The sequence below is a fragment of the Ziziphus jujuba genome, chromosome 9 (assembly GCF_031755915.1).
Source record: "Ziziphus jujuba cultivar Dongzao chromosome 9, ASM3175591v1".
NCBI lineage: Eukaryota > Viridiplantae > Streptophyta > Magnoliopsida > Rosales > Rhamnaceae > Ziziphus > Ziziphus jujuba.
Window position 1 is genome coordinate 6,639,430 of NC_083387.1, and position 7,492 is coordinate 6,646,921.

A 7,492-nucleotide genomic window follows, 5' to 3' on the forward strand; every position below is an offset into this window, starting at 1 on the left:
TACATTGTGATTTAGCAAAAAGAAAGAGCCTAAAAGAACACTGCGATTCTATAACTGAAACCAGAACCTTAATGTTAAGGGTAATTTTTAAAGTACAAATTAAAGCACATTCATCAACACGATTTCTCATTTTAAACCGGATAAAAGAAAGATCTTTGACAGGTATCATCGCAACCTTCTCCTTAATTTCGCTTCTCGAATGCTTAATAGTCACATAAAACTAGTCTCCCAAGTTATTCATGAATCGGAAATAAGCATGTCTTGAAGCAGCACCGTTGAATACTAAAAGTCCCACAAACAGCCCAAAATCCATGTTTATATCCTACAGCGAGTCCAATGTAGAACCATGACATGTCAAACCAATATTCTCCACCACCACCAGATTAATTTGGAGTTGGCAATCTTTCAGCTTCAGAGCATAGATTTGTCAGAGGAGGTCCACAAAGTCCTACATTTCCTGTGTATTGATCAGCATCAAAGCTTTACAGTTGAGTGCTTGTAGGGATTTTCCCCCACAGGCTGTTATCAGACAAATCCAAGTAAGCTAGAGAAGATGGTTTGTCAAACTCTTTTGGAATATTGCCATAAAGCTGATTGTGGGACAAATCCAAGGATCCTAGCCGTTTCAATTGTTTGATCTTCTATGGAATGGTTCCACTCAAATGATTCCTTGATAGGTTCACGTGAACCAACTCACCGAGACTCGCTAATTTCATTGGAATTTTCCCACTCAATCTATTACTTGAATGATCAATGATTCTTAGTAGTCAGAGAATTTTATCATACTTGTACTCTAATCCTTTCCACATTGCCATGGCATTGTTTTTATATCTTCTTGCAGGTCCACCATGGAAAGAATATATGATGGTAACTATTTCACTACGTCCTCTTTGTTATGAGCCATGGAGTTGAAATTGTGGATACATAATGGAATTTCTCCTGATAAGTTATTTAGGGAAAGGTCCAATATTTGAATAGAATTGAGATGACATAGATTTGAAGGTATTCTCCCATAGAAATCATTTGATTTCAAGCTAAAGAGAATCAAATTCTCTAGGCTTTCTCCCCAATCCATGTTGGTATTTTTCCCTTCAAAATTTTTTGTCCAAAATCTAGCAAAAGTAACTCAGAGCTTCCATTCAAGTATGATGGTAGATTTCCTGATAAATTATTATTTCTTTAACGCGCAAGGTGCTGGTGAAATGGACAGAGGCCGTTGCAAGAGTTTTTAGAGAAGATAGATGACAAAGCCATTGTAAATTGTTGGCATAAATGAAATCATCCTAACTACTAAGCTTTAGAAAACGTAAACTGGTGAGATTTCCAAGCTGGAAGGAATAATTCCACTCAAAGGATTCTTGGGGAGGTGATGTGTGGGTAAATTTCTATAATTCCCAAATTACCTAGTCAGATAAACAATTAATCTCTATCTTATCATGATGACAAACTGATTAGGACTCTATGGTCCAATTTTATATGGATTGGGGACTCTAATACTATGCTGTTTTTACCCTTATTTTATTCCTATCAAAACCTATATATAGGCCAGATATTCAATTCTAGACACATAAAGTGAAAGAGGGTGCACTCTTTTACTTGTTGATTTTTGTATCAACAGTTTGGTGTGTCAGACAAAGGAAAATTCAAGTATTCTTTACCATTAATTTTTGTTGCATCCGACTTTAATAGCCGAATCGCACGGTCAAAAGCTTGAAAAATTATAAGTCACTCAGATTTTATTTTGCATTTTTACTCATTATCTATCATTTGGAGATTCTATAAATACCTTCAATCTGATTACTGCTGTATGGTATAAAAACTTTCTTTGTTCAAACAATTGTATCTGCACCAGAGCATGAGCATTAGATCTGTAGTATATGTATCAATTACAAGAAGAAGATAGCCGCATCACATAGACAGGCAGGTTTACCCCTTAATTAGAAGAAGATGCGACGAGTGAAAATGGAGGCTTATTAATTTGGCCTCTGTCATGATAAGAAGTCAGATTCCAACATTGACCCTTCGGAAACAACCTTAGGCATATTCACGGAAAAACAGATAAGAAAAAATCAATTTTATGATCTGGTTTCTTGCTTTAAAAATTATTTAAATTGCTGTTGTTCAATTACAGATTACAATTGCCGAATGGTTCATCTAGACTAATCAATTTAAAGCTTCATACAGCATCGACAGGGAGAGAAAGGGAACTTCTGAGTATTCAACGTACTAGGGAATTATTTCCATCCAAGTGTTTTGCATTTATTATTTAATTCTACAAGGATTCTTGTTGCAGTATAAATACATAGATATAAGGAGATTATCAGGTTTCCTTTGTCACATACTATGTAGCGATATTTTGCATTAAACGGTTTTAGCAAGAGGACCCGATTGAATTGATTTTAGTTTATATGTACATATTTATGACCAATTGGATTTCAGATTTGAATATATACTCCAGGAGCAACATATATTTATGTGAGCAACGTGATGGCATTGAAATAATGATGATTTTTGAAGAAAGTTGAAATATTGATGATCAAGTGACAAGCATACAAAATTGCATGTCCGGATTAATTGCATCTAAAAGATTTGTCATTGCCTATAGTCATCAAAATTTTTGCGGCGTGGAATATCATTATCAAAAGAATGTGCTGTTTAGTTTTCTCTTCTATATCCTATCCTAAAGGGAAGATTCAGTATCAATATTCATGGCCTACATGTGTATACATAACAAGGAATCACAAACTTCTTATTTTCCAGGATTTAAAAGATAAACAGGTGATTTCAGCATCAATTTTACATAAGAATGACCTCTTCCTGCAAGATTGTTGAGAATATCATTTTAATAAAAGATTATAGCTAATGGTGATTTCTTTGGTTAAAAAATGTTAATATCACACCAGAGTCATCAACCTTATCCACTTGCACAAAAGAAAAATCTAACTTTATTTACAAAATTTCCGATGAAAAATGATAACTGACTGATGTTAGTAGTATTTTAATTTTACTTGATTACATTAAAATCGTTTATTTTTCCAACAAATGTCAAAGAGGATTTCAACAACTGACATGCTCCCACCATAAATGTACGTTGATGCCTTGGAAAGTATTCTGGAACGAACTCAAAAACAATTAATTCTTACTTAAGATATTACCAAAATTAAAAATATTAATTCTCACTTAAGTGATATAATGAGGGGAAAAAAATAATCTAAAACCCTAAGTCACACTGATCCCAGGAGTATAGTTCTGAAGGCCTAAAGCTGATCAGTAAACAAGAGCACAGCCTGCTGTTTCACGTGTTAATAGATGTCTCATAGTCCCATAACGAATCACATTGGATACACTTCGGTGGTCTAATGGCTTTATGCCGTATATATTTTGGGATTTCCATATAAAATCCAACCTTACTAATGAACTTATTTAACAAAACACACAGAGAGAGAGAGAGAGAGAGAGAGAGAGAGAGAAAGAAAAGACAAAAAGGGAATTACAATGAAGGGCCTCATCAAGCATTTCAATGAAATGAAATTTACTTTAAATTCCAGTTTTCTAAAACTTTCATTATCTTTTCTGCCAAGCAAACAATTAAAAAAAAAAAAAAAAAAACTATAAACATATAACCAGAGAATAAACATAAAAAAAAAAAAATAAAATTAATGAAACAAAAGTAGATTGTTACTGTTTGTAACGCAGCATATTTTAAGCTATAGATTATTACTGTTTAAGTAGCATTCTAAGTATCTGACCTAATTTCAAGCTTAAGCATTGGGTCAATAGGATATGCTATTACAGAAAGGGCTAAGTGCTAGGAAGAAGAGGCATCTGGAAAAAGACAACAAAAAGCAATATTAAATGGTGATGAGAACAAGAAAGCAGATCCACAGGTCAAATTCGGACATTGATTTGCCACATAATCCCTTCAACTTCAGCGAACATTTTATCACAATCCTCCCAACTACACAGACACTGAAATGCGCAAACAGATTATATAAGCTGCTACATTAAGAGTATAGGTTACATTCAATAACATTACAAACCAGATTAGGATTGGAAGAATTAGATAGTGCGTGGAATTTCAATCAAAATCCAGACTGAAGATGTCAGGAGGAATTTGCAACAAAAGCAAAAGATTTGATGGTGTCTCTAATATATGTAGAAGGTTACAAGTTGCCTCAGAGTCAGGTTGAAAATGCAAAGCCTGTCTATAGCTCTTTATAGCAGCTTCCACATGACCACTGCAACACATGTTAAGAATTGAGTGTCTATCAATGGTTATACAACAAAGCTTATTGGTGAAGCATCTGAAACGAGCTATCTTAAGTGTATTCATGTTTCTTCCTGCTTACATGGTTGTAAACTGTACTTTCGATGTCACCCATCAACAGATAGAGAGAGATTTCCTTGACATTGCATTTTACTTGTGGACCTGGCTATTTCATGATACTCCTTTCCTATTATGCTCGAGGAATGGCCAACTATTGGAAATTGAAACCAAGACCTAACTTTATAAGCTGAAGCCAACTCTGGATGAGCTTCGGTCATAGTCGACAGATAGCTATTGCACACATGTGGTCCTGAATTGCTTCACTAGCTCTACCAATCCCCTTAAAGTGTTAATCCTATTGACAAAACCATTAGCTACCAAGGGATCAATGAGGAGGACTTCATCATAGCATGATACTGTATCTGCATAATTTCCCTCTGATGGAATCATGAGCACACAAGATTGAAGAAGAATCTTAAAACGTTTGAATAAAAGACCTACGAAGTGGAAAATCTAATTACTAGTTTTTGCTGCCCTCAATAACCTGCTTCCTATATATCTTTCCTATGGCTTTCTGCTTAACAGATATGTTGTTTTCATATGATATTTCATTTCTATACTTCAGTCTCAGAGTTAAAAGCATATGTTTGGGAGGTGCAGTTGTACGTACCCCTCCAACCATCCTGCTCCTCCCGCAACAAAAAAAAAAAAAAAGAAAAAAAAAAAAAAGGGGCCAAGTAAAAAACCCTTTATGAAGGTCCCCCCCCCCCCCCCCCCCCCCCCCCCAAAAAAAAAATAAAAAAAAAAAAAAAAAAAAAAATAAAAATCCACCACAGTAAATAATTGAAGATGCCAGTCATCGAACAGGAGCAACAGAGACTATCTAAAACTAAGAAATCTATCTTCCATGCATTAGCCAAGTTTCCATAGCACTCGGTAACATATGGATGAATTTGAAGAGCTTCTTCATCCTTTGCTATGCACATATCAAAATCATGCAATTGCAAACATTAGCACTTTCAATTAGAGTTCGTTCTTTCAGCTTTCCCAAACAGATAAAACACATAGGTAAGTATGGGTAAGAATCATTTCAATTAAAATACTTATACAAAAAAATTAAATAAACTTGACTGATAAAAATACTTGTTCATTTACCTGCCCCAGTAATCCCAATGAGGTGGAAAGGTCTCCATGTATTGGAGTTTGAGAAAAGAGCAAAAATAGCAGTCAGAGCCTATCCATCTATAAAGGTACACATAAGTAACATCTCCAGTCAGAAGAACAAGCTGATTGATTGTACCAGTTGTATATGTAAGTAAAGGCAGGATTTCCAACCAGTGTTATTCTGCAAGGATAGCTCTTTGGACCAAAAATTAGCAGTAATAAAAGACTAGATTTCACGCATGGCAAGTAAAGAGAGATCTCCACATTGATAATGCTATACTTGTGATTCGCTGATCATGAAAAACATAAAAAACAAACACAAAAAATTAAAAAAAAGATAAAACACAAAAATATTAAGAAGAAAAGACATATTATTTCTTTCCAAAATTAATATACAAAAATATTCTCTAATTTTTTTTTTTTCTGAAGTCTCTAAAAAAACTGTGTAGTCAGTAATCTATGTGATACAAGATTAAAAATTGAACACCTAATTATAAGGTTTCTACGGTTGCCTTTTTTGTAAGACAACTTGGTCATCAAGTAAATTTAGTCATTAAGTAAACTCACAGAACAAGTAAAAAACTCTAATGGGCTATGCTTTAGGCGAAGACTGGACCCCATAATTCTTTCCCTCTTGCCGCATTTCCAAAACTGATGGTCACCTACCATTTATACCAACAATGTCTCTACACAACTTCAACTTCTCTTATGCGAGAAACTTTGTAAACATATATGTTGGATCCTCTTTTTATAAATCTTCACCAATTTAAGTAATTTATGCTTTATCATAAATTCATAGCATTCTAGTTATCACAATGTACCTTGTAGTTTTTATGCTTGATACCTAGTTTATGGAGTAAATGCTTTAACCACAACATCTCCTTATCGGCTTCTGCTGCTCTCTGTTTCTATCGTAGAAAAAGTTATACACTTTTGCAATCTTAACTGTCATGTCACAACTCCTCTAGTAAAAATGTAAAGGTAACTTAAAATAGATTTTCTATTATCAAAGTCTCCGACTATATCTGCATTTGTATAGTTTTCTAGAACTGGATCACTTCCCCCTATAACATAAGCATACTTTCGATGCATCTTTAAGATATCTAAGAATCTACTTGACTGTTTATTATTGTTCCTTGTCAACATTTGAAATAAATCTACTCACGGTATCAATTGTATGAGTAATGTCCGATCTGGTTTACACCATTGCATACATTACACTTCCCATCATTAAAAAATAAGACTCTGAAGCCATCTCGTCTATCTCTACTTTGGATGATGGGCTTGATCTCTTACTTTATCTCAGCTTAAAGGCAATGGGTGGTGCTTGACTTGTTGATTGACGTATGGGAACTTGCTAAAAACTTTGACCAGCATGTGATCGTGCATTCGATGATATGTGGAGGTCCACTTAGGCTCATTCTTTTTGTCTCGATAAGATCTACCTCTTGATTGGTAACAAAACAATCCCTTCAACCAGGTTCTGATACCATTTGTTGTAATTCTCTGATCATGAAAAATATAAAAAAACAAACACAGAAAATAAAAACAAAAGATAGGCCAATGGTTAGGATTTGGAGAATCATCAAAAGGATTTCTATATTGCTTTTTAATATGTTCAGGTCTTTTTGTACCATCATTAGATCTTTGGAATTGTGTGTGGTTGCTGTTGTTGCTTTCTTTTTTCTCTTCAAATGTCATTTGGTGAACAACTTGATTACATACTTGGTGGACAAATATGGGAAAAAGTTGGTAGATTCAGGTTTGGGTTGGGTTCTTAATCAGATTGGTTGATTGGATAAATGCAAATTTGACGGTCTGTATGTCCTATTTCTTGCGATGTTTTGGTTCTTCAGGAAGTAATACGTTCCTTTAAATATTTGCATTTTGATTTTGTTTGCTATAAAGCAAATTTATTGTATTTTTTTTCTTTCTCTTTTATCAAATACCTTTCTTAGATTTTGCTTTTTATTGGAGTGGAAATATTTTTATAGAATTATTTCTATGAAGCTTCCTAGATATTCTCAAATTTTTTGTGTTTTTATCATTACAATATTCTCA